The sequence below is a fragment of the Mesocricetus auratus genome, unplaced genomic scaffold (genome assembly GCF_017639785.1).
Source record: "Mesocricetus auratus isolate SY011 unplaced genomic scaffold, BCM_Maur_2.0 Super-Scaffold_100038, whole genome shotgun sequence".
Taxonomy (NCBI): domain Eukaryota; kingdom Metazoa; phylum Chordata; class Mammalia; order Rodentia; family Cricetidae; genus Mesocricetus; species Mesocricetus auratus.
The window spans coordinates 9,428,989-9,453,943 of record NW_024429216.1 but is presented as its reverse complement, the minus strand read 5'-3'; the positions used below and the strand labels follow the sequence as shown (position 1 = coordinate 9,453,943).

Genomic DNA, 24,955 nt, shown 5'->3' with positions numbered 1-24,955 from the left:
GGCCTTCAGACCTACCAGTCTTTCGGGGAGCAAGTACCTGGCCCTACTCTCGTCCCAGGAACCCCAGCATCTGGTACAGCAGCCAGGCTCCTGAGAGTCCACAGGCCCTCCCATCCTGCTCCAACACTAAGGCCACACCACCGAACGCAACTCCTTGGGCTCGGAGGCGGCCAAACCTCCGGCTCGCAGGGAGCTGTCCAAAGGCTGAAATGTATTTCCCTAGGCCAGGATGCTCATCGGCGGGCGTCCTGCCCAGAGTTCCCACAGACCAGCACCGCCACCCTGCCAGGGTCTCTAGGGCCTCGCTGGACCTGTCTTCTTCCCACCAAGGCCTCACATCCAGTCCCACCGGAGAAAGCAAAGTTCGCTCCCTGTAGGCTTCTGACGTGGTGCGGGTGGCCCTTTGAATACTGCCTCCCCCTCCAAGGCCAGCCACTTCTCCCGTAGCCGCACACTCTGTGGCTTCTTTCTGTTTTTTTCACAGCATCCTGGAGTTAAATCGCTGTCTAGTCACTTCACCCCCTCTCTATCCAACACTCAAAGCTCTCCGAAAGCAGGTTTCATCATTTGTATGCTCACTGTGGGATTCCTGGGGTATTAACAATGCCAGGCACGGGGTGGGCACCTGAATCCGAAGGCTGAATGAATAAACCCCCTTCACACCCCCATGTCCCACAGACTGAAGCCCAAGGCTGGCTCTCCAAACAAGTGTTTATGGCGTCTGTCAACCTCGCCAGCCATTGGTTCTTAGAGTTCCCTTCCACCCTCTACTCAAGAGTGGGGCGGGGCGGGGCTGGAGAGATGGCTCAGCAATTAAGAGCACCTGTTGCTCCTGCGGAGGACCCAGGTTTGATTCCCAGCTCCCACATGATGGCTCACAACCACCTGTAATTCCAGCTCCAAGGAATCTGATGTCCTCTTCTGGCCTCCTTGGGAAACCATGCACACATGGGGTGTACATACATGCATGCAGGAAAAACACCTATACACATAAAACTTAAAATCAACAAATCTCTTTTTGTTTGGTTTTGGTTTTTCAGACAGAGTTTCTCTGTGTGGCCCTGGCTGTCCTGGAACTCACTCTGTAGACCAGGCTGGCCTTGAACTCACAGAGATCTGCCTGCCTCTGCCTCCCGAGTGCTGGATTAAAGGCGTGTGCTACCACCACTCAGCTAATAAATCATTTTTAAAAGAATGTGGGGGCTTGGGAGATGGTTCAGTGGGTCAAGGGCTTACCATCCAAGTTGGAGGAGCTGAGTTCGAATCCCACACAACCCAGTACTCCTACAGTAGTGCGGAGTAGAGACAGGAATCTCTAGAAGCTGGGCAGTGAGCTAGCCTGAAGCACACTGCACAGCAGCAAAGGACAAGGAGACCCTGCCTAAAATCGTGGAGCATGAGGCCCTGACACAAATTCTGTGACTTCATCAAGTGCCTTGTGACACACACACAGTACACACACACACACACACGCACGCACACACACGCACGCACACACACACGCACGCACGCACACACGCACGCACACACGCGCACGCACGCACACACACACACACACGCACACCGGGGGAGGAGACAGACAGAGACAGAGAATATGGAGAATATGTGTTGTCTGTGTCACACAGACTTTACCTACAGCTCAGATCTCTCTATAGACGCCCTCTCTAATACAATGGTTTGTTTTGTTTTGTTTTTTTGGGGGGAGGGTTCTAGACAGGGTTTCTCTGTGGTTTTGGAGGCTGTCCTGGAACTAGCTCTTGTAGACCAGGCTGGTCTTCAACTCGCAGAGATCCCCCTGCCTCTGCCTCCCAAGTGCTGGGATTAAAGGCAAGCACCACCATGCCCAGCTAATACAATGTTTTGTTTGTTTGTCTGTTTTGAGACAGGATTTCTCTGTGTAGTCCTGACTGTCCTGGAACTCGCTCTGTAGACCAGGCTGGCCTTGAACTCAGAGATCCATCTGCCTCTGCCTCCCGAGTGCTGGGACTAAAGGCACACACCACTTCGGCTGGCTTCTCACTCAATTAATAGTACAGACCAGGCCATGCCTGGTGGTGCATACCTATAGAGCTAGTGCTGAGGCAGGAGGATTTTGAGTTCGGGCCCACCTGGCTACGCTGTAGATTTATCTGAAAGAGGAACAAAGACAGCAAAGGCCTCAATCCTTCCACTGCTCCGGGGACACGCAAGAGAGCCAGTGTAATTTGCACCAGACAAAGCCACTGCCCAGGGAGGCTGACCCCTGGAGACTGAGCGCACTGAGGACATGGCTGGGCTTGGTTTGGTGACGTCCAGTCTGGTCCCTGCACTGGACAGGCATAGAACCGAGGCTCCCAGGGCTGGAAGGGCATAAAGACTGATCCAGAGGGTCATATAGATAAGGGTTGGAAAATGGGTTCCTCTGCACATTTGCCATATACCAAAGGAGCTGTGATTCCCCCTCTGGTCCCCCAGCTCTTCTGGGAAATGGGGGCAGTAATCCCAGGGTGACAGGAACTTCAACATCTTTAGTAGAAAAGTTCCCACCGTGCCTAAGCAAAAAGGGACTTATAACATAATGGAGTTTCCTTCCCCCACCCCCGTCTCTCCTGTGTGTGTGTGTGTGTGTGTGTGTGTGTGTGTGTAGGACAGAGAAGGATGTCATACGTTGCCTCTATCACTCCCACCTTATTCTTTTGAGCCAAAGTCTCTCTCTGAACCAGAAGACAGCAAGATCCAGCAATTGTCCCGTCTCCTTACGATGCTGGGGTCATAGGCACCTGTAATAGGCACCTGTGAGACCACATCAGCTTGTCCGTTGGGTTCCCAGATCTAAATGCTGGTCCTGAAGGTTTCAGAGCAAATGCTCCAAACCACTGATCCATCTCCACAGGCCTGATATTCAGGTTTGAGATTCAGGGCACAGCCTGGTGCCACACACCTGTAACGCCAGCCCTTGGAAGGCAGCCATAGGGGAAGAGTATAACAGAGGCCAGCCTGGGCTACGTAGGGAGACCCCATCTCCAAGAAAAAAACTAAGATTCAAAATAATTTTAGATTTAAAAAGTCAAAAACACCAACAGGAGAGTGACTAAGAAAACATAGTGCATTCATTCTTAGGAGTTCTATGTAACCATGGAAAGGATATGCATTTCTGAGCTGGTAGTTCAGGGTCATCCTCAGCTACTATATACTGACTCCAAGGCTAGCCTGGACTACATGAGATCCTGTGTTTTAAAAAGGGGGAAACACCAGGCATGGTGGTTCAACCCCTTTAATACCAGCACTGGAGAGGCAGAGGCAGAAGGACCTCTGTGATTTCAAGGCCACCCTGGTCTATATACAAAGTGACTCCAGACCAGCCAGGGCTACATAGTGAGACTCTGTCTTAAAAAACTAAAAATTAAAATATAAGCTGGGCATGATGGCGTACTCCTTTAGTCCCAGCACTCGGGAGGCAGAGGCAGGCGGATCTCTGTGAGTTCAGGGTCAGCCTGGTCTACAGAGTGAGTTCCAGGACAGCTAGGACTGTTACACAGAGAAACCCTGTCTCAAAAAAAACTTTAAGTTTAAAACAAAACCAGCTTTTTTTCCCCCTGTGGTGGTGATTGGAGAAACTGAGGTGAGCACATCACTTGATCCCAGGAGTTGGAGCTTAGCCCAACTTTAAAAAATGTTAGCACAGCAAATGATACAAAGGAAGAATATCAAAGAAACGGCTATTCCAAAGGTGAGGATGGTGGCTATTCCGGCAAGAGGGAGGGGTGCTGGGGGAAGAGCACACAGGGCGGGGCCTTTCCGATACCGTGACCCCTTGACACCCTCCCCCAAGCGATACATTTCTATGCCCCCCAGGATCCACTTACGTGCACTGCTGTGTGGAGAGGTCAAGTCCTGCTTGGGGGGAGTATGCGAGCATTTCCCATGCCCCACGTCACAGCCCAGAAAGAAACTTGCCGAGTTGGGTAGGTGTGGCCCACCGCTCCGTTAACGCTGAGCGGCTGCGGTTGCTGTCCAAGGTACCGACAGGGAGGCTGACCAACAAAGCCAGTTTCAAGGCTCATTCTGATTCGGGAGGTAGACTTCCAGGTTATCCTTGGCTATATAGCGTGTTCAAGGACAGCTTGGGTCACACGACACCCTGCTTTAGAATAACAACCCTTAGACTGCCCCCCAAAAAAGGAAATCAAAAGAAGAAGTTACTCTCTCCCAAAGGCTACTCTCCACCCAAATTTGTGACCAGGGTCCTGATCCTGCCACCTTCCCCTCCCCGTTACCTCCTCCATGCAAGCTGACCAATGTCCCTTCTCCTCTCTGGACCTCTGTTTTATTTGTTGGGGTAGGGTCACCCTAGGCTGCGTCAGACTCCTGGGCACACACTTGGAAGTCAGGAGACAAATATCAGGGCTCTGCTCTTTCTCTGCACACGGTCTTCAGGCAGGGTCTCCCTCGCTTCTTACTCCAGGCTGCTGGTCTGTGAGCCCGAGTATGGGGGCTGCAGATGCTTGCCACGACAGCCAGCTTCCTCTTGTGCGTTTATGTCTCTTCCTTCCTTCCTCCCTCCCTTCCTCCCTCCCTTCCTCTCTCCCTTCCTTCCTCCCTTCCTTCCTTCTTCCCTTTCTTCCTCTCTTCCTTCCTCCCTTCCTTCCTCCCTTCCTTCCTTCCTCCCTTCCTTTCCTTATATTTTGTTTAGTGTGCGTATTGGGGGGGGGAGAGAGAGAGAGAGAGAGAGAGAGAGCCTTCGCATGTGCCACAGCATGAGCGTTGCTCATCAGAGGATAACCTGCAGGAGTAATTTCTCTTCTTCCACTGTGTTGGTCCTAGGGATCGAATTTAGGTCATCAGACCTAGTGACAAGCGCCTCTACCTCAGCTATCCCAACATTCCAACATCTGACTTTTTTTTTCTTTTAGTATGAGCCCCAGGGGTTGAGCGTGGGTCATCAGGCCTGTGCCCGAAGCAAGCACTTTTCCAGGCCCTGGAACTCAGATTTTTGTTTGTTTGTTTGTTTGTTTAAACATGTATTCTTCTGTTCTTATCTTCCCACCTCCATTTATTTATTTATTTGTTTAGAGGGATCGCCTCACTGTGTATATTATGTAGTCCATACTGTCTTGGACCTGAGATCTTCTTGCCTCGGTCTCCTGAGGGCCAGCATCACAGATCTGGGCCACTGTATCTGATATATATATATATATATATATATATATATGTATGTATATATATATATCACACACATATTGAGGCGGGAGCACAGCTCAGGGCCAGAACTCCCCATGTAGCCTGTGATGGTCTTGAACATCTAACGCTCTTCCTGCTAGAATTGCAGGCATACACCACCACTCCTAGTTTGTGGGGTGCTGGGGGATCAGACCCAGCGCTTTGGGCAGGCCAGGCAAGCATTCCAACTCATCTACACCCCAGCCCATATTTTAAGAAACCAATGTTAGTGTGAGCCTCCCACTCAATGTTCAGATTGGGGCTGTGACAACACTCACTGACCCACCGCGTCTTCTGCGTCCCCAAATGCTCCAGTGCCTGCAACACGCTCTGTCTATTTACTGAAGAAACTGACGAGGAGGCACGATGACCTCTACAACCTGCCCAAAATAATGGGGGTCCCAACCCAGCTTCTTAACGGAGGTAGGTGGGGGTGGGGGAAAAGGAATCCTATGTGGTGGTGGTTCTGACCCCGGAGGAAACTGAGTCAGTGAGGAGAAGGCTTCAGCCACCTTGTCACAGAGAGTTCATGGCAGAGTGAAGGTCCCTGAATCTCATACGGGGTCAGTTGCCCCATGGACTCTTGTCAGATTATTTCTGTGATCAGCCAGAATTGGTGGGGTCGGAATAGCAGCTGTGGTCTCCGACCCTCATCGGCTGTTCATCCGGCCACCACCCTGAACCCCAGCGTCACTATCACCACAAGCCGGGAAGACAGGGTATCGCAGGCACCTCTGCAGAGGGCGGTGTGAGTCAGTCAAGAATGCGGCCCAGACGCTCACCACATGAGGAAGCCTCCCCGGAGCAGCAGCGAGGATGCCACTCACCCACGCGGTGGAATCATGCGAGCAACGGATCACACCAGTGGAGAGAACCTCTTAACGGGGGGTCACCTGGACCCAGGCGGAAGGACAATCCCAGATCTTTCATTAACTACGTGTGTGCGTGCGTGCGCACCTGCGCCCGTGCACCACGGCAAGAGGTCAGCTCTGACCTTCCACCAGGTGGGTTAGAGGCATTGAGCTCAGGACGCCAGGGTTGGCAGCAAGTGCCTCTATCCACTGAGCCGTCTTACCAGAGGATGCCCAAGATAAGAAGTGCAGGGTACCCCAGACGATGAGTAGCCCAGGCCTGGGATGCTGGGATCTTGAATGGTCATCTTAGGAGGCTTCCCTGTCTCCCCTCCAGCTCCCCTCCCCCATTCCTGGCCTCTCCCAGATTCCCACACTCATGCCAATCTGGAACTCTAGCTCACTCCCCAGGCTTCCCTGGGGCCAGCCCTAGGGTCTTTGTCTCCTCTTCTAGGCAGGCCCTTCACTAGTGGGGATGGAGCAGAGGTAGGCAATGGGTGTGAAGGCTCACACTGAGGGAAAAAAGATCCCAGGGTCAAGAAGAGTTCAGCCTCACCACACTAGTGTTCACAGTCTCAAAACCAGAGGCAACAACAAAGAACTCAGAGGCGCAGACCTGTAATCCCTCTATTTGGGAAGTCAAAGCGGGAGGATTTCGGGGGTTTGAGCAAGCAACTTAGAGACACCATTTTTTAAGGAGCTATCTGAGGCCTAAACCATCTGCGATAGGGTAGGCATGGGGATTTACACACCATGTGGTGGTGGTGGTGCTGTTGTCATTTGAAAGAGAATCTCACGTAGCTCGGGTTGGCCTAGAAGTCAGTATGTATGACCTTGAACTCCTAACCCCCTTGCCTCTACTTCCTAAGTGCTGAGGGGACAGTTGTGCACCGCTATGCTTGGTTTACACGTGGCCTTTCTTTCTCTCTCTTTCTTCCTTCCTCTCGTTCTTTCTTTTTAATACAGCAGTCCTGTCCGTGGGGACAGAGAGACCTCGCTACCACAGGACTCCTCCCTCCTCTTCAATGGCAGTTCTGAGAGCAAGGCCCGGAAGGCTTCCTACTGCTCTAATGAAGACCTCTGCAGGGGTGAGGCGAGGGCCACTGAGGCCTGGGTATCTGCAGGGGTGAGGGAAGGGCCACTGAGACCTGGGTATCTGCAGGGGTGAGGCGAGGGCCACTGAGACCTGGGTATCTGCAGGGGTGAGGCGAGGGCCACTGAGACCTGGGTATCTGCAGGGGTGAGGCGAGGGCCACTGAGACCTGGGTATCTGCAGGGGTGAGGCGAGGGCCACTGAGGCCTGGGCAAAGAGGGTAGCTTGGAAAGGAGGTCCAGAATCCTCCTCCTCCCGAGTACCTCAGCTGTTCCTGGATCCTCTCACACCTGCAGAATCCCTAGATCTCACACGCAGTCACCTCCTCCCCTGCTCCATTCTAGGCCACCTTCCCCCGGCCATCCTGACCCTTCCTCCACTGCTCACGCCACACATGGTTCCTGAGCCTTTCCCTCTGATGTCACAGCCCTGCCCAGGGAACCGAGAATGTGGGTGGAGTGTGTGTGTGTGTGTGTGTGTCTCATTTGTTTTGATTTTATTTATGTGTGTTCATGGTATATTTATTTTTGAGATCGGGGCTCATGTAGCCAAGGCGGATCCTGAACTCTTTTTGTAAGCAAGAATAACTTGGGGGTCTGCTGTTGCTGTTTTGTTTTTGAGAAAGAGTTTGTGTAGCCCTGGCTGTCCTGGAACTTCCTTTGTAGAGCAGGCTGGCCTCAAACTTGGAGATCCACCTGCCTCTGCCTCCGGAGTGCCACCATAGGCTTTGAACTTCTGATTCTCCTGCCTCTACCTCCACCACGCCACCGCACCCAGATTGTGCGCTGCTGGGAACCCAACCCAGTATCTTATGCACGTAAACCACCCACCGTCCTGAGTTGCATCACTGGTCCTGGAATGCTTGTGAGGCAGAGTCTCGCTTTAGTATGACTGTGTCAGGCCACTCTTCCCAGATCAAGAGGAGGAAAATCCCAGCGTGTCAGCCCTGACTCCTGGGGCTTCTTAAGTCACAAAGAGGTGGGCACACAGGCCTGCACCCTTGACATGGCTTCATGAAGACTCCCTGGGGTGATCGTGGGATGACTGCTCCTGTCAGAGCTACCACCCCGTGACCTCAAAGAACCCAGCCTTCAAGGCTTAAGGGGGGTGGCACACGGACCATCTCGGGGGCAGAGAGGTGCGGACGGAGCCTCAGAGGAGAAGCCCCACTGCGTGTCGGGAGGACGTGTCCCTTGGGACCCTGGCTCTTTCTCTGCTGGTGTCTACGAGTTCTCAGAGACGAAGAGGAGAGGATTCTGGGGGGACTGTGACCCATCGTCTCTTCCTGCAGACGTTCTCTGTGGCAATGGGAGGGGGGAAGGGGGAGGAGGCAGGAGCACAGGCACAGAGGGAAACCCTGAGCTAAGGAAGGAAGAATGCAGGGAGAGAAGAATTGGGGGTGGTGGCCGGAAGCTAGAACAGAGGGGTGCGCAGGCCTTTAACTCCCTGGAGGAAGGAGAGAGTCAAACAGAAGGAGAGAGGAGACAAGGACAGGAAAGAAGGGGTCCTTTTGTAAACTGCTTGCCCAACACTCTTCTCCAGGCCCCTTCACGCCAGCATTCCTTTGGGGTGTTGTCCCTGGTCCTGGCCGAAGCTGACACAGATCCGCACACACGTGCGAGGCCGTGCCAACTTCACCCACTGGCTTCCCAGAAGAGGAGGCCTCGGTCGGTGTAGCGGGGAGCAGAGGCAGGGCCTCAGCGGGCGGGCGGCGGCGCGGAGCGGGCCGTGGAGTGGGGCGCCTGCCCCCACAGGTGGCGAGCGAGCCCGCTCTCGCTCACCCACCTGTTATTGTCCCTAGTCTCTGGCTCTGGTGACTTTGGCCATGCCTCCCCTCACTGTGGCCATCATCTGATGGCCACGCCAGCACCCCCGCTGCTCTGCCGCTGCCTCCGAAGACCACTCGCCACTTCCTGCTCCCCATCGGGCTGGGGGCTGGGGGGGCCAAGCACCTAGGTGGGGGTGGGAGGCCTGGTGTACCGTGGAGTGCGTGGGTGCTAGGGACCCGGCAGAGGAGGGGGTCTCGGTGACGGATGGTGCTGATTCTTTGGCGAGGGGATAGTAGTGGAGGGGTGAAGGCGGGTTGGGGGAGGGGTGGCGAGGAAGCAGGGTGTGCGTGTGGGGGGGGAGCAGGACCAGGCTCACATTTGCCATTCAGGGCAGCTGACAATAAAAATGCTTTATTGCCAAGAAACTGGATCGATCGGGGCTGGAGGGGGCCGGCAGGGGGGACGCGGAGGGCTCAGCACAGAGGCCGGCGGCCCGGCCTCCGCAGCGACCAGGGCCCCAGCCGCCCTCCCCCCTGCGCCCCCCTCCCCGCCTCCTGCCCTTTCTCTCTCCTGCAGACACCGCTTAGTTCTTATTATATTTTTTCTTATATATTTTTCCCCCAGCTTCTCCTGCTCCTGTTTTTTTTTTTTTAATTTTTTTTTAAAACTCACTGTACTCCCAGTGCTGCAGGCTGGGTGGAGATGGGGTGGAGGCCTCTGCCAAGGCCAGGCTCTGCCCACTGGCTGCTGGGGCTGCTGTCTATGGGGTGAACCCCCACTTTAACTTCATAACACTCACCCTGGTTCAATCAAGCTCCCCCAAAGCTTGGCCTCACGTGTACCATTCTCTCCCGCTGCTACCCTTCCTAAGGACTTCCTTCTGACTTAGGGGTACCCCACACCCACTGTAATGGGCTCAGGGCCCTGGACAGACCCCCCCTTCCCCTCCCCCATACCTGGCCCCTTGCTTCCTCATGGAGTCATTTGGCTGATGGTCAGAACTGTCCGTCAAGGGGGCTCTGAGCCCCTGAGGACTCAGATGGGAGGAGGGAGGGGGAGAGGTCGAGGGTCAGGCCACGTCCCCCTCAGCTCATCTCTCTCCCCTCCCCCTTCCTAACAAAGGGAACAGCAGACCATCAGTGCTGGGGGGGGTGCCTGGTAGTCAGAGGGAAGCCAGAGAGGGGCTGCTGTGGATGGCCATGGGCAGGAGGCAGGGTGAGGGCTGCCTGCCCCTCCTCTGCCCGCCCCCTCGGGTCAAGGCTAAGGTGATTCCTCAACCTCTCTAGGCTGGAAGGGGAGGAGGGTCTCGAAGACAAAGAATAGGAGCCAGGGGGTTGGGGGCTGGCAGGGGAGCACCTGGGACCCACAATCTTGGCTGAGGGAGGGACAGCAAACACCCTGCTCGCCCTGGCTCCCCCTGCCTCCCTCTGGGTCTCAGGGCTGAGGCAGGATGCCGCTGAGGTTAAGGAGGAAACTGAGGCCCAAGGAAGAGAAGCAGAACCCCAGGGACAGGTGTCGCCCTAGGCTTTCTGTCCCATTCTTGATCCTCTGCTGCTCAACCTGGCAAGGGAGACACCGTCCCGGGCACATGCCTGTGGTTAGAGACTCAGCCGAAAAGGGCAAGGACTCCCCTCACCCTGCCCCTGGTCCCCCAGTACCTGGCAACGTTTCTCCTGCTAGTGTCACACAGCAAAAGTGACCGACCCACAGCCTGGTCTGCCCTAACAGGACGTGCCTTGAGGCCTCCCACCTGCCTAGCCTGACTACGACTGGCAAACAGGAGCCATGGCTGGCAGCCATCCCTGCCTACGGGGATAAAGAGCCACAGGGAAAACAAAAAGAATGCTCGAACCCTAGGTGTTTAAATTCTGCCAAGGCTCAGGGGGCTCTCGGGGAGAAAGATGGCCGTAGCCAAAAGGAAGTGTGGGGGGGGGACATGGCATACCTCTATTTTTAGGGGAGCTCAAACGTGCTTCCCCAGCCTGCCCAGGAGGCCCTAGATGCACCCAGGACTAAGGGGTCCCGGCTGCCCTCCCCCCAAACCTCCCCTCCCTTCTCTCGCTCTCTTTCTCGCTGGCTATCGACCGACCAGGCTGTGACATGGTGGATCAATACAGCAGGGATATAAAGCCGGCTGGCTGGCTGCCTGCCTCTGCCTCTCTCTCTCCCTAGCTTCTCTTCCCTTTCTTTCCCGGAGCCAGCCGCACCCAGGCCCCCACCCTTACCCCTACCTCCGAGGGGCCAGCCTCCACCCCATACTGCCCTACTGCGGGAGAGTTTAGGGAGGCTGAGAGCTTGGAGAGCCAGGAGAGGGGGTGAGTATGAGGAAGCAGACGGGTGTGGGGGGGGTCACACTTGCAGGTCAGGTGGTTGGGACAAACTGAGGAGCAACAGTCCTTTAGGAGGAAATCGAGCCCCCCCCCCCCGTTGGGAGCATCTCAGAGAGATGGGGCCCTTTGAAGGTATGCGAGGGTGAGGATGGAGCCCTTGGGAGGTGGGCAGGGTCTTGGCTGGGTGGAGGGGGATGGGATATGGCTTCCTGAGCCGGTGGGACAAGGGAAGGAAGACCTAGGTGCTGGAGAAGGGTGAATGGAAGAGTGGGCTCTTGGGACAAGCCTGTCACCACCCACAGGACCACAGCTACCCCATTCTGTGGGTCCCTGTAGACCCACCTTGCCCACACCCCAGGGCCTGGGTTGAATGTGCTGGGGTTCGGGCGGGTTCTTTTAGTGTGTCAGATAGGAGGTTCCAGCCAAAGGGCTGTTGAGTCCGAACTGCTGCTATATGTGTGAGGGTACACAGGTCCTCAAGCCGTGCTGGGGTTGGAGGACGGGGCTCCAGGATTGTCCCCAGACTGCCTTCACCCTGGAGTCATGACTGTGTGTGACTGTGAGTCTGTGAGGTTTATCCAGGAACACTAGGGGTTGTGCATATACATCCATGGTGTCCTCCTGACATGGGGTGTCCTCGAATGCCCACCGTGTGGCCCTTGGGAAGACGGGAATGAACCCCAAGGATACACTCCATTCCTAGGAAGGGTGGCGGCTATGTGTTCCTACTCCAGCAAGTTAGCATCTGGTGACAAGTCCATGTCCCTGGTGGAGTGTGGGTGTCTCGGAGCGAGCCTGTATGTGTCCCTGTGTCTATGTCAGTGGGTGGCTATGCCTGTTTCAGAGCCCTGTGGTCCTCTGTGCGTGTGTGGAAGGCTCCGTGTGAGCAGTGGAGACTGGGTGGGTTCTCTATGTGTCTACCTGCTCCAGATGGCCCTGGGTGTAATGGCCAAGAGAGTTCCCATGAGTGGGATGGAGGCTCTGGGTGTGTCCCTGTGTGTGTCATGGTGACTTAGTACACACGATGGGGGTAGAGGTCACATCCCCGAGTCTGAGGGGAAGGGGTGAGGCACTGGCCATGAGGTTTGTCTCTCCATCATCGCTCCATAGGGCCCTGCTGCCTTCCTTCTTTCCCCGCCAGAGGCCCCAGACCCCTGCCAGGATGGGCTCAGGCTCCCCCTGCTTCCTTCTCCCACCTTGGGGGGTGCCCCTCTGTCCCTCAGCACCCTCTGCTTTGGTGGACACTACCTCAACTCCACCAAGCGACCTCCGTCCCTCCCAACCCCCCCAGTGCCACCCGCTCCCCCCGCCCTCCCCCCACCACAAGTCCAGTCCAACCCAGACAAAAGCAATTACTCCTGAGGTGGATGTGAGTGTGGGTGTTAGAAACAGAAAAAAAAATAGTGGGGGGAAGGGAGGGGGAGGGAGACACACAGAGGCAGGGATGGTCAGCTAGAGTCCTGGAGAGACAGGGATGAAGAAAAAGACAGAGAGAGGGAGAGAAAGGAGGAGACCCAGAGCTAGGCACTGGCAGAAACCGAGAGACCGCGGTGGACACACCGTCCAGGAGACAGGCAGAAGGGAAAAACATGGAGGGCAAAGGAGAGAAACCATGCCAGGGAGACACCGGGAAGGAGGTCAGGCAGGGAGCCGCAGAGATGAGAGAAAGGGTAGAGCCAGGGTGGGGGGCCGGGGCGATGCGGGGAGAGGAACCAGAAAAGGCTATGGGGGAGCCCCAGCCAGGGACAGCTAGGAAACAGAGAGGGAGACACACAAAGAGTAAGGATGAGATCAGACAGACGCAGATGAAAGACAGATGTGCAGGCAGAGGCAGGGAAAGCCACTAGTGTTGTCGTGAGGACCCCAAGTCAGCAAAGATGGGACGCAGGTTCAAAGTCCTCTCCCCACCACACACACACACATACACACTCACACACTCACACATACTCTCTCTCTCTCTCTCTCTCTCTCTCTCTCTCTCTCTCTCTCTCTCTCTCTCTCTCTCTCTCAGCCTTCTCCCCAAACCCTAGGCCAGAAGTAAGGTGTCACCAAGTCCTCCCCATAATCCTTGGCTCCCCGCAGAGCCAGAGTGAGCAGGGGGCAGGATCGACAGCGAGTCTCGGGTATCAGCGGGGAGCATTCGGCCTCCCTACCTACCGACACCCCAGCCAGCATGGTCACCCCCCACGAGCCGCACACCACATCACTGGTACCAGATACACTCGCCCAGTGAGGACACCTGGAGCCTGGCATGAGACGCTTCCTGCCTGCCTCACAGCTGTGCCCCCCCTCCTCACCCCCTCAGCTTCCCTCTTGACACCTTGTCCCACCTACAGTGTGTCCTCACGGACTCTGGCTTAGGAGAGAACGTCCTGCCTTTCCTGCCCTGCTCTCCCGTCGTCCCCCACCCCATTTCCCCTGCCGCCCTTCTCAAGAGCTCCCCACATTTCTCAAACGTCAGACCCCCTCTGAACCCCCTACTGGCCACGTGCCTCAAGAGAATTGCACTCCCCAGTCACCACCCACCCCCCACCACCACCACCGAAAAAGCTGTCCGGGAGTAGCGGGGGGCAGAGGAAGCCACCTCCCGGTTCTCTGGTTTTCTTCCGAACCCCTTTCCTTCCCGTGCCAGGCCCCGCACCTCCATTTGGCTAACGAGCTCTTTGTACACCTCCAGGCTCAGAGGAGGAGGATGGAGGGCTGACAGACATTCGGACGAGGGCTGACAGACATTCGAACGAGGGCTGACAGGCATTCGGACGACGTCCGACAGAACAGCACGAGGAGCGCCTGTTTCGGGAGCACAGAGAGAAGCGGGAGAACAGAAGGCCAGGAGGGGAGACCTGTGCAACCGGACACCGGCACTCAGTGGGGTTCCCAACAGGCCTTGCACAGAGCTCCGGGGGGTTACTATAAGGTCCTGGATGGGGGGGGGGGCTCTGAACTCAACAGCCTGCCTTCATTTTGCCGTGGGACTGTCCGGGATTCCAGCAACTTAGCGATCCTAGGCTGCAACAAGGTGAGCTTTGTATTTTTCCGCCTCTCCCATAACTGTAAGCCCCACCCTGTGGGTAAGAGACACTCCCAAATTACAACTGTTTCCACCCGCCCTGTATGCAGACACCAACCACAAAGGCATCAAAGCTGTCACTTGCTACCTCCTAGAATGCCCTGTCCTCAAATCTGAACTTCACAGCCAACAATGAACGATGCCCCCCCCCCCGATGCCCCGTTCAGGCAGTGTGTCTGGCACTTGTCTCTGAGGAGCTGTCCCATCCCCCAAACCAAGAGCGCTGTCCTACCACTGAAGCCGTCTCTGACCCCGCCCTAAGCCACAAAGGTCACAGCACACACCCTAGTGCTAAAGTCAAGTCCCACCCCATTCCCATTCCACAGATGCAGCTCAAACCGACGCTGGCCGGACCCGGAGAGCTGGGAAAATTGTTGGCCCACCTGCTGGTTCGCTGGCCTACCCACAGGCACGGCCATCCCACTTTTACCTGCCTGAGACATCCCCACCCAGTCACACAGACTGCTTCACACAGCCCTGGGCTCTTCCAAGCCCCAGCCATTCAAGCCTTGCCTCCTCACGCCTTTGGGGCTTCCTGCAGGGGAGTGTAGGAGTCTCGGGACACGTGCCTCGTCACCTCTGTGACCTGTGTTTGACCACTGCACGCTTTTGTGCGTGGAGCGGGCAGAAGGGAGGATGGTGATTCAGCCCTATTCCTGCCTTGGCATCCAGAGGGCATCAGCCCCGGGGGTCTGTAAGGCCACACTCATCTGCAAGCCTCCCCCTGGAGCGAAGAACTCCCTCCCAAAGATACCCCAGAGGCCCCCTCTCTCCTCTGACACCTTGCAGCCCCAGACTTGATGTAGTCTGTGCCTGATTCTTCCCCAGCCCGGGGACCCCTCTGCGGCCCCGGACATCCTTCTGCTTCTCAGTTACTCCAGGCCTAGTACGTGAGGGATCCCCGGGTGGGGCAGGGGTGCTGTGGCAATAAATGGATGGATATGGATTATGGCTGTGTGTGTTTGCTCCTTTATTTATTCATTCTACAAATACTTTCTGAGCATTGACATTGTACCAGGAAGCCACTGCAGACAAACAGAGGGCTCTCCTCCCTCTGAAGCTTATGGGGAGACACAAAATCCAAGTGCCAAGGCGGGGGGGGTGTGAAACAGCCAGGGATGGGGGTTGGACTGCCCAGGGCACAGTGCCTCAGACAGAAGGCTAGGGCGGCCGAAGTAGACGCGGGGGGGGAGTCTCGGTCATCCTGGGACTCCAGCTCTTATGGGGAGCACTGAGAAGACCTGGGACACATCTGGGAAGCTACCTGCCTTCCAAGTAGAGATAAAAGAGAGCAGGGTGAGCATTTTGTTGTTGTTGTGGATGCCTGTGGCTGTTTGTGAGCTCTTAGGAGCTGCAGGATGGGGGTGGGAGGTCTACGTTGCCCTTGAACCACTCAAGCACTGTGGCCATGGTTTTCAAAGCCGGTTTGCAAGAAACCCCAGCAGCCAAACACCCCTCTACTGTCCCTAGTTTTACCCAGCGAACCCACAAATAGTCCTGGAGGTGTTAGCCAAGCCCTTCCGACTCTAACCCCCCCCCCCCCACTGCAGCCTGATAGAGCCTCCCTCGGACACCAAGGGCATCTGAGGACATGAGAAGCCTGGGAGAGATGTAATATGACTCCTTGAAGAGGCTGGGCCTGAGGCTCACGCCTGTAATCTTAGTGGGAACCTGAGGCAGGAGGATTCAGAGTTTGAGGTTGGCCTGGGCTACAGAGGGAGGAGGAAGGATAGATGTGTGAGTGGACAGACAGAGAGACAGCTGGGAATTCTGTGGCTAAGGTGCCCACATACTAACCGGCTAAAACAAGAGGTCATGAATGAACTCCATGGTGGGTGTGAATGTCCCCAAGTCACTCTGTATGGTGGGTGTGACCATCCTGAGTCACTGAACTCGGTACACACAGGTAAGCTTTCCAGTCTGTAACTATTGTAACACCGCACATTTATGGCCCTGAAGAGTGGTTTGGACCAGAAAGAAAAATTTTTAAGTCTACATTACTTGTCACCATTTAAAAACCGGGAGTTGTTCCATTAAAATAAAAAGTCTTTCTTTTTTTCCTCTCATTTTTCTCTTTGAGACAGGGTCTCACGGAGCCCAAGCTGGCCTCAAACTCACTATGTGACCAAAGATGACCTCAAACTTCCGATCCTTCTGCCTCTGCCTCTCGGGTGCTGGGATGGCAGGCACACGGATTGCACGATCGCACACAGCGCTGAGGATGGAACCCAAGGCTTGGCCCATGCTGAGTGAGCGGGCTCTGTACAAATGGAACTGTAATCCCAGCCCTTCCGCTCCTCCGGAAAACGCAAAACCGAGCGACTCAGAGCTGTCTGTAGATGAACAAGAATCTGCCCCTCCCCACTCTCCAGTCCACCACGACCCCCTGCCACCCCAGATGAATGGCAAACATGGGTTACAGCGCTCCCCGGCTTCCCAAAGGACACCTGTGATTCAGGGACAACAGGGGATGCTGACCAGGAGGCCTACAAGGATGACAGGCCCTGAGGCCTGTGGGCTCAGCTGTTCTAGTTAAAATAGGGGTGGTAGCATGAGGGGTCCCCCTTCCCAGGCCTCACTTCCCATGCTCCACCGACGCTCATTGCCAGAAGAAGGGACCAGGGTGGGTTGGGGTGGGGGTGTCAAACTAAGCAGAGTCAACAGCAGGACAACCACCCACACATGTGGTTCCCACAGCACTGAACCCCCGGGGGGTCCTGGCTTCATTCTGGGAGCCGTGCTGGGCTCTGAGAATCCCTGCCTGTTCAGGGGGCGGGGTTTTTCTAGCTGTGCGGGCAGTTTCCACCCTCTGCCTGGATCTCCATGCTTTGGAGAGCGGCTTCTCTATTGCAGAGGGAAACTGAACCACACCTGCAATCATACAATCTGTCTGCCCCCCTCTACCTTCTTCTGCCCTCAATGATACCGCTGAAGGTGGGAGGGCTTTGTCATCCTCGCTTTAAAATGTTAAATTTACACGTATTTATCTGTTTGTGTGTGTGTGTCTGTTGTGGGGGGGGCAGGTACAATTGCTGTGATCTGTGTGCGGGGGTCAGAGGATAACCTACGGGAGTTGGTTCTCTCCTTCCATCGCGCGGATTCAGAGACAGACTCGGGGCCAAAAGGCTTGGTGGCAAGCACCTTTACCCACTGAGCCATCTTGCCAGCCCCCGTTTTCATTTATAGGTGACAGCACCACAGCCCTAACTTCCTCAAATCCCTTGTCATCGCGCACGCCTGCCCCAAAGATGTGAACTAAACCGTCATAGTCCACTGTCGCCAACCCTCAGAAACACTTGTTTGGCCAGGAAGCCACAGGACGCTCTGAGAAAATAAAAATGCCAGACAGAGTGTAATCCCTGGGAAGCAGAAACAGCACCGAGCATGGTGACCACCCCCAAGGGGAGGCCAGGGACAAGGACTCAGGGAAGCAAGAAGCATGGAAATACACAACCCACAAGCCACAACTCTTACCTCTTGGGCAGACGCAGCAAAGCTAATACATTCAGGCCACCAACCCGGTCCAGCCGAGAACCTGGAGGGAGAGAGGACAGAGTGAATGGCCCTGGCCAGTGGTCTGGGCCTCATGTAGGATGAGGCTCCCCCTCCAGCAGAGGTGCCCTCCTCCTGTCTCCCCATCAACAAATCCGCAAACCATGGGGCCAAGTACCAGGGACTCAGGCCCTACTGAGTTGCTCTCACTTCTGGCCTCTTAAGACTCAATGTTCCCATCCTATAAATGGGCCCACTGGTGCCTACCTGGGAAGCTTTTTGTTGTTGTTTTGGTTTTAAACTTTACATATGTATTTTGTGTGCCTGCGTTGGTGCGTGCATAGAACACATGCCAGAGTCCATAGAACACAGATCAAAGGACAACTTCCAGGAACCTGTTTTCTTCACTATACCATGTGGAGCCTGGGGGCTGAACTCAAGTCATCAGGCTTGGTTGGTGGTGAGTGCTTCTACCCACTGAACCATCTCTCTCTACCCCTTGTTTCGATTTTGAAACTGGATCTCACTATGCATCTCCAGCCGGCCTGGAACTTGCTGTGTAGACCAGGCTGGCCTAACTCCCAGGGATGTGTGTTTGTTTCCCCAGACCATGCCCAGCCCTATTCATTTTTAAAGACAATCTTTCTACGCTACTATGTAGCCCATGCTGGCCTCAAGCTCAGGAGCCTCCTGCCGCAGCCTCCTGAGCACTGCCTGGGATTGGAGTGTGCCACCACACTGCCTCGGGAAGTTCCTGGAAGGACAGGGACCTTCACATTGCAACGTTGTTAGCATTTGGCAGTGGCCCCGGCTAATTTGGAGTATTTATAAGATCACAAATGGATGGCAGAGTGAATCATAAATTGATAGACGGGTAAATTAATTAATTAGCAAACTGTATCTTTAAGGAGTGCTGGCAAGATCTGGTGAGCAGTAAATCTGGAAGGGTTGACCGTTATGAAGTGCCTTTGGAGTGGCGAGGTTGCAGTGTTTCTGACTTGGGCATCTGTGTATTCAATTACTCATTTGTGCAACAAATACTTCCCTTCCTTTTCTTCCCCCCTCCCCTTCCCTTTCTTCCTACGTCCTTCCCACCGCTCTTAGAGACAGGACCTCATATGTAGCCCAGGTTGGCCCGGAACTCACTATGTAGTCCACACTGACCTCAAACTCACAATCCTCCTGCCTCAGCCTCACCAGTGCTAGGACTGCAGGCTTGAGCCACTATGCTTGGCCGTTTAAACGCTGACGTTTTTCTAAAGCGCCTCTGACCCAAGCGTGGGAGTCGGAGGCATGGGTTAGACCAGATGTCTGTCCTGCCTCCCCAGCACTCACAGGCAAGCTGGGAAGGCAGGGTAGAGGGCCACCACCAATGCTGGTAGGCAGAAAGGGACAGGGAACCCAGGCAGGAGGAAGCAGAGGGAGCAACAGCCAAATCTGTGAATGAACTTTGGTCCAGGACGGCAGGCAGTCCCCAAGGAACACTGGCTTCTAAACATCCTCACAGCCCTACAGGATGGCAGAGGGAGGCTCCATCTGCTCCCTCTCCGGGTGGGGCAGCGGGGGTCATGACTTAAAGCTACATTGAGAGCAGCTGTTGGCGCAGAGCTTGGGTCTCCCTGCCTGCTTCTGAGACCTGGTTTCCCACCTCCCAGAGATGGAGGCTTCTTGGGAAAGCTGCCCAAGCCCATGTAAAGACCATTTGGGCCCCTGCCTTCTATAAGCATTTAGGTGAACCCAGGGGCTAGCTGGACATGGCAGCTCCCACGTTAGCAGGTGGCAGTCTAAGGCAAGAGGATCTTAGCTCAAGGCCAGCCTGGGCTACAGAGCAAGACTGTCTCAGTAGAGTTATGGCTGGAGGAATCAGTGAAATGTTGACCCCAGGAGCATCCCCAGAAACCACATGTAAAAAGCAGGTGTGGTGTCAAAGTTCCAGTGCTGGGGAGGCAGAGAGGCAGGAGGATCACTGGCCAGCCAGCCTCAGCTAATCCCAGTGGAAGATCTGGGAGAGCCCCGGATCCCAGAGAGAGACTCTGCCTCAAAAATCAAGGTGGACAGTTAATGAGGAATAGCACCAAAGATCTCCACAACAACCCTCCAACGCGCACGCGCGCGCGCACGCGCACACACACACACACACACACACACACACACACACACACACACACACACTGTATTGTAACAGTTTCCTCCTAGACAGAAACATTTTATCCCACAGGGAAGCTCCTTAAGCAGGAAGGCAAACAACTCAAAATATCTTCAGGAAGTTCCTGAAACCCACAGGATGCACCAGGCCCCTCCCTGCCAGGGTCAGCAATAAGGGCTGGGGGTCCCTCTCAGAAAAAGGAAGCCAAACTACAGAGAAGACTGAGACCAGGCCAGACTGCCTGGAAGAAGCAGAAACCAGCTGAGCAGCCTGGAAGAGGTTTAGACCAGCTGAGGAACCCAGAAAAGACACCCTCCAGTCTGCTGAGCTGCCTGCAGGTGGTACACCCATCTCCACACATATGCACACGCATACACATATGCACACGCATACACACGAGATTTGTATGATCATGCGCACATGCACACACACACACACACACACACACACACATAGGAATTTTATGATCACACACCCACTTCAAGAATACCTGGGCATAATGGCTTATGCCTGCAATCCTAGTATTTGGAAGACTTGGTTCCCCAAGGAGGCTCGGTCTCAAGTTCGAAGTCAACGTGGGGTATATTGAGAGCTCTAGGTCATCCTGGGCTACAGAGCAAAACTGTCTTCAAACAAACAAACCCCAGAACTCAGGAGGCAGAGGCAGGTGGATCTCTGTTGAGTTCGAGGCCAGCCTGGTCTACAGAGCGAGTTCCAGGACAGCCAGGGTTACACACAGGGAAGCCCTGCCCGGGAAAATCTAAAAACAAGCAAACAAACAAAAATAACACAGAGAGGGAGGGCCTTGAGAATCACATCACAAGGTCAGTTAGCCCAGACCCAAACCCAGGTGCGAGCCCACGGGTGCACCCCCAGGAAGGGGGGGTACTGCAAGTGGGGGTGTGGGGACAAGACCAGCCATGCACGTTTACAGACGACTCTTCTACATGCTGGCACACAGGCACAGGCAGGTACAGATGGGAAACTGAGGCCATTGAGGTCCGGGATCAAACAAGGATTCGGGAAATTTGGGGAAGCGTGGCGTTCAGAGAGAGAAAAAGAGATGGAGAGAGAAAACCAGAAGAGATGAGGAGACAGAAGTGATGTGACTATGCACAGAAGACAGAGAAAATCCCAAACAGGAAAGAAAAGAGGGGTAAAGAGCTGGGGTTCTCCCAAGCTCCTCATTCCCTCCTTTCCCCCTGGCTGAGCCTCCATCCTCAGGGGCAGAGGGAGATGAGGACCCTGGTCCCTGGGGAGAGGGAGGGGAGGGGCGGTTCCCCCTTGGGGAGTGTCCCCCCCAACTCATGAACCCCCCCACCTCGGGGCTAATCAGTGGCTGTCATCTCCACGGTGAGGTCTTGGTTAAGGAGATTTAGGGCTGGGATCAATAGGAAATTTAAAAATCGATGCAGCGCGCAGGGCAAAATCGATGGCGTTTAATCGCCTTGCCGATTCCCAGTCAAAACAATTAGCCGCGCTGAGTGTTGAACACGGTGGCGACACGGCATTAACCGTCAATATTGGTGTAAGTGATGGCGGGCGGGAGGGGAATCCCCGGTCTCAGAGGAGCCCCCCTCAGTCAGGCAGAGCCTTAGGGCTGGGGTCTTCCCCCAAGGCAGCTCGCAGGGCCTACGTCTGCTCCTCTGCCACCTTTGCCCGCACAGCGCCCGTGGGCAGCACGCCCTGGCACGCCCGCCTCCAACACTGTCGTCCCCTCTCCAGGCTCAGAACTCCCGTGTCGCCTCTGCAGAAGGGAGAGAGTCCCTTCTGCAGATACCTACAGGCGGGGCCCAGTGGTCAGAGCACTGACTTCCGGTAGTGCCTGAGGCCTGGCAAACGCCTCTCGTACATCTGGCCATCCCCAGGCACAGGAAAAGGTGGTGCCAGGATGTGAACCTTGTTCCCTGAGGTCAGGGTCGGGTCCCGGCCCTCCGTTTTCCTCCCAGTCAGTGTCTACACAGTTTGGCGGTACGTATCACGGAGTCATCTCTACCACCCACCCGACAGAGGACGAGCTGCCTGAGGGCAAGGTGAAGCCAGCCTACTCCAGGGCTACCCAGCATCTCCCAGAACAGGATATGGTTGCACACTGGCACTTTAGGACAGATCTGTGATGATGGTGTCACTTGTCCCCCCACCCCCAGAGACAGCCTGCCTATACACGCCTCCACTAAGGGTCAGAGCCGCAAAACACGACTGTGAAAAACCCTAGCAGTATGGTATAGACCCTAGGGCGGTCTGTAAACCAAACATTGCTAGACATTCTGTTAGCGAGGTCGCAGATTCCTCCCGGATGTTGGGTTCCCTGCAAATGCACTGCTGAAGACACAAATGGCTCAGAAAGGGTTAGGCCGATCTCCAAGGTCACACAGCCCAGAGCAGGCAGCTCCGACCTCCTGACTGCAAGCAGGGTCCGGGACTGGCAGTTGGCACCCAGGGAAGACAGTCAAAGCGGCTTAGGCAGGGCTGGGGCTCCCAGTTTGGGGATTCTGTGCGGGGATGAAGGCTTCTGCAGGCAGCTGCTCCCAGGCCTGGAAGAGCAAGAGGGAGCCCGTGGACACGGGAGGAGGCCCGTGAGATGAGCGGGGGATTGATCTGACAAGGTCCTAATCAAATGGTCAATATCGCTGACCCGACCACTTAACCTATTGATAAGCCGGCAAGGATGGAACAGGCGGTGAGCGGGCTCAGGGAGCGAGGCAGAGAGAGGGGTGGAGTGCTCGGCAGAGCAGGACTCAGGTGTGCTGTGGGCCGGGCTCTCCTCAAATGCCCCTTCCTCTCCCGTAGGTGGATGCGCCGGTGGACTGCCTCTAACCACGCTGTCCCCTCTCGGGGCCTCTCTGCCTGAGGTGAAGCCAGGGGCGGTGCCCACGCTACCCCTACCTGCCCTCAACGGTGCCCCCACGTTTCCCGTGTGTGAGAGACTTTGCGAGGCAGCCTCGGTTCCCTCATCTGTGACCTGGGGACGATTACGATCGGGGCATCTGTGAAAGAGCTCAGATGTGTCGTGGCTGGGGCGTGGCCGGGGGCTGACACAATAAACGAGGTCACAGCAGCCACACAAAGGAACACTGTGGGGCTGGGGGAAATAAGCCTGGAATAAATTCACTGGCACAGACGTGTCACTCATAATCCATTGTTGGGGAAAAAAATGCAACTTATACACCCAAGCATGAACTATATAATCCCATTTTTACGAACACAGATACAACCAAAAAGGAGGAGGGGGAGGAGGAGGAAAAGAGAAAGGAAAAGAAAAGATCTAGAGCAGAAACCAGAAACCTGAGTTTGGATCCCAGACACATACATCCCAGTGAGTTTTGGGGGATAAACTGTGCAGAGAGAGGGATACAGAGATGTGGTGCTGGGGATGGAATCAAGGACCTCATATACCCTGGGCAAGCAATCTACCCCTGAGCCACATCCCCAGCCCCTCACTGGGGGATTCTAGGCAGGGGCTCTACCCCTGAGCCACACCCCCAGCCCCTCACTGGGGGATTCTAGGCAGGGGCTCTACCACTGAGCCACACCCCCAGCCCCTCACTGGGGGATTCTAGGCAGGGGCTCTACCACTGAGCCACACCCCAGCCCCTCACTGGGGGATTCTAGGCAGGGGCTCTACCACTGAGCCACACCCCCAGCCCCTCACTGGGGAATTCTAGGCAGGGGCTCTACCACTGAGCCACACCCCCAGCCCCTCACTGGGGGATTCTAGGCAGGGGCTCTACCACTGAGCCACACCCCCAGCCCCTCACTGGGGAATTCTAGGCAGGGGATCTACCACTGAGCCATACTTCCAACCTTTGATTTGCTCAGATTGAGTTGGAACTCTCCATCTTCCTGTCTCCGCCTCCTGAGAGATATTATTTATAGCTGTTGTGTGCCATCATGCTTGTTTAAAAAAAAGTTTTTTTCTTTCTTTCATTAAACTAGACTATCATGGACAAGCATTACAACACACTAGTAACTGCTAGAAATGGAGTTTTAACGCTCCATCTGCTGGTCTGCGGCCAAGGACTGGGGGGAGGGGCGAATGCAAGAAGCACTGCCTCTCTGCTCCCCACCCCAGCCAGCGCTGTCTTCCTGCCAAACCCAGCAGAGTTCCAGAGCCTTCAGGGATGTGGGGGGGGGGTCCTACGTAGTGGTGAGCATCTTTAAACCCAACACTCGGGAGGCAGAGGTGAGTGGATCTCTGAGTTCCAGGACAGCCAGGGTTACACAGTGAGATGCTGTCTCAAAAATAAAAAAATGTGGGTGAATTTGAACACCACTTGAGAGCTTATCCCGTGGTTGTTAATACAGTGGGGATAGAACCAAGCTCAATTCTGTCCCTGCTTCCTCACCAGGAAACTGAGGGGCTTACACCAGGGGCGACAGAGGAAGAGTCCCCCAGCCTTCCTCAGCTGCTTACGGAAGAGCCAGAAGCAGAAACCGGCGCTCCTAGCTCCTGGCTGTGTCCACTCAGACCACAGAAGGGTCATTTGCTCTGCAGTCACCCTCCACCCCAGCTAAAACTAGCGCCTGCAGACACGGCAGCATCGCCCTCTCTTCCCAGCTCTCGAAGTGGAAGCAGGGCCATCAAGGCCACGGGGCTGGGCGGGATGGCTCAGTGGGGAGAGACCGTGAAGACTGGAGTTTGGGTCCTCAACACCCAGGTAAGAAACTGGGCACGACTGTGTGCTTCTGAAACCCCAGAGTTGGGAGTCAAAGACAGACAGATCCCACTAGTGGAACAGCAGGCTTCCAGTTCGGTGAGAGACCCTGTCTTTGGGGGTTTTTGTTTTGTTTTGTTTTGTTTTGTTTTGGGGGGGTTGGTTTTCAAAACAGGGTTTCTCTGTGAAGCCCTGGCCATCCCGGAACTCACTCTGTAAACCAGGCTGGCCTTGAACTCACAGAGATCCGCCTGCCTCTGCCTCTCAGGTGTTGGGATTAAAGGTGTGCGCCACCACCGCCTGGCCAACCTGGGCTACAAGAGGCTCTGCAGCAAAGACAACAAATAAAA

At 55.3% G+C, this 24,955-nt stretch overlaps 1 protein-coding gene and 1 long non-coding RNA gene across 3 annotated transcripts in view; one reads left to right on the top strand and one right to left on the bottom strand.

The window, feature by feature from the left end:
- The window catches only part of Pou2f2 (POU class 2 homeobox 2), an 84,393-nt gene that overhangs the window by 46,415 nt on the left and 13,023 nt on the right, over positions 1-24,955 (bottom strand). Inside the window, exon 2 of the mRNA XM_040734411.1 lies at positions 17,787-17,847. The gene's annotated coding sequence lies outside the window, so the exon portion shown is untranslated. The remainder of the gene's footprint in view (positions 1-17,786; positions 17,848-24,955) is intronic.
- Positions 11,002-15,258, top strand: LOC121135519. Of its 2 annotated transcripts, none has more exons than XR_005872627.1 (3): positions 11,002-11,227; positions 13,920-14,261; positions 14,639-15,258. It is a non-coding gene; the product is annotated as an uncharacterized LOC121135519 (long non-coding RNA). The 2 variants fall into 2 exon arrangements; XR_005872628.1 differs by having other exon boundaries at positions 13,254-14,261.